The sequence below is a fragment of the Elephantulus edwardii genome, unplaced genomic scaffold (assembly GCF_000299155.1).
Source record: "Elephantulus edwardii isolate Elephantulus edwardi_28Jun2011 unplaced genomic scaffold, EleEdw1.0 scaffold00236, whole genome shotgun sequence".
NCBI classification, from domain to species: domain Eukaryota; kingdom Metazoa; phylum Chordata; class Mammalia; order Macroscelidea; family Macroscelididae; genus Elephantulus; species Elephantulus edwardii.
In genome coordinates, this window is record NW_006399986.1 from 1,224,210 (window position 1) to 1,226,775 (window position 2,566).

Sequence of the window (2,566 nt, forward strand, 5' to 3'; positions counted from 1 at the left end):
AAAAGCAAGCTTTTAGCATAATAAATCAGAGCTCTCTACATCATCCTGGTGTGCAGACTCTCATTTTCGCCGACTTCGTCCCTCACCTGCTCTACACCAAGAAACCCCTTGAGTTTCTTGTCACGACCGTGGTCGGGTGATCGGTGACAGATGCCCTCTAGAACAACTCATAGCAAGCCTGAACCCTGCCCTCTCCTGATTTCATCGTCTCTAACCCAACTGAACCTAGTGTTACACTTACTGTGTCAATCCATCTTGTTGACGGTCTTCCTTTCCTTTGCTGTCTCTCTACCTTTCCAACCATGATGTCCCTTTTGAAGGAATAGCCTCTCCTAGAACTTTACTCCAAATATGAGAGACAAAGCTTCACCATCTTTGCCTCCAAGGGGTGTTTTGGCTGAACTTATTCTGAGACATAACTGTTTGTTCTTTTGGACATTCAGCGTTCTTCTCCAATACTACAGTTCAAAGACATCAATTCTCCTTCTGTCATCCTTATTCCTTCTCCAGCTCTCAGATGCACTGCAAATGATTGAAAAGACCATGGCCTGAATCTTCAAGATCTTAGTGTTCAAGTTGACATCATTGCTCTTCACTATTTTTGAGAGGTCTTGGACAGCAAGCAGACTTGCCCAGTGTAATATATTTCTTGATCTCCTGACTGCTGGTATCGGGGACACACAATTCAATCGATGATTTAAGAAGTCAGAACCAGCTTGACAATAACTATCCACAGATATTGTTGTCATTGTTATATGTCATGGAGTCACTTGTGGCTCTTAGAAACCTTATATACAACAGCTCTGAATCCCGCTCTATCCTTCGCCAATTTAATTGTCTCTGACACACTTACTCCCTTTATCCCAGTCACTGAGTCAATCCATCTTATCCAGGGTCTTCCTTTCTTATGATGTCCCTCAATCATTTCAAGCATGATGTCCTTTTCCAAGGACTAGTCCCTCCTTGCAACATGCCCAAAGTATGTGAGGCAAAGCTTCAAAATCCTTGCCTCTAAGGAGCAGCTTGGTTTCATCCTCTCTAGGGTGAACCTGTTTGTTCTCCTAGCAGTCTATGGTATTTTCAGTACTCTTCTCCAGCACCACAACTCAAAGGTTTCAATTTTTCTTCTATCATCCTTTGTCATTGTCCAGATCCCCGATGCATAGCAAGTAATTGCAAAGACCCAGGCCTGGATCAGGTGCACCTTAGTCTCCATACTGACTTCATTGTTCTTTAGTACTCTGAAGAGGCCCCTGATAGCAGATTTTCCAATGTAATTTATCTTTTGCTTTCTTGGCTGCTGGTAGCAAGAGTGTTGATTGTGGAGCCAAGCCAGTTGAAGCTGTTAACAGTGAACAGAGTAAAGCTTACATAACTCATGCACAGTCTTTTAGTTATTCTTTCCAACTTTTATGCAAGGTAAAATATCTTAGCCATGCTATAAGTGGAGACCACTAGCTTTGTGGCTTATGGGTTACGATGATGCTGGAAGCTGTGCTATCAGCATTTCCAACACCAGGATCATCACTCGTGGTAGATAAGTTTCAGCAGAGTTTCTAGATGAAGGCAGACGAAGAGGAAAACTTGAGAATCCCTTTCTGAAAATTAGCCAGTGAAGATTCTGTGGATCACATCTATAACTCTACGGTTTACGGTCTGACACGGTGCTAGAAGGTGAGCCTTCTGGGTTGGGAGTCATTCAAAAACACAATTGCTCCTCTTCTGGAGACGAGAGGCATTCAAAGTGGTCCAGCGTCTGATCTACCGTCGTAGGCTGTCCTAGAATACAGCCCCTAACAAAGCTAGGCTGTCCCAAACTCCTGGTAACGGAATTGTTTTCCTTTATACCAAGAAGGTTGGAAAAGCACCAAAATCTGCATGTTGTGTGTGCAGGACCAAGTAAGAGGGGTTCATGCTATGAGACCTAAAGTTCTCATGTTGTTGTTGTTATGTGCCATCGAGTTGCTTGTACAAGAGTTCTAACACCGTTCTATCCTGTGCCAACCTAGCCATCTCAAACGCACTTATTCCCACCACTCCAGACACAGAATCGATCCATCTCATCTAAGGTCTTCCTCTCCTTCGCCGCCCCTCCACACTGCCAAACATGATGCCCCTCTCCAAGTTCTCATGAGGTTGTCAAAACCAAAACATGTCAGCAGAGCTTATGATGGCTCTACATGTGCTAGGTGTGCTCGTGACAGGACCGAGCGTGCTTTCCTCACTGAGGAGCAGAAAGGTGTTAGGAAAGTATGGAAGGCACAAGCAACACACCAATGATATTTTCGACTGCACAGGAATAGACGATGCTATAGTCCTGCTGCGCACGGCCTGCAGTGAGCCCCTAAGACGGCAACTAACACAACAGCCCCGATAATAAATGAAGAAACTGCAGCTCAGGACTTCGATGGCAGGACTGTCTAGAACTTCAGAAGACTCACTTTTCTCCTTCACGTCCATGACATACTCTTTCTTTCTTTCTTTCTTTCTTTCTTTCTTTCTTTCTTTCTTTCTTTCTTTCTTTCTTTCTTTCTTTCTTTCTTTCTTTCTTTCTTTCTTTCTTTCT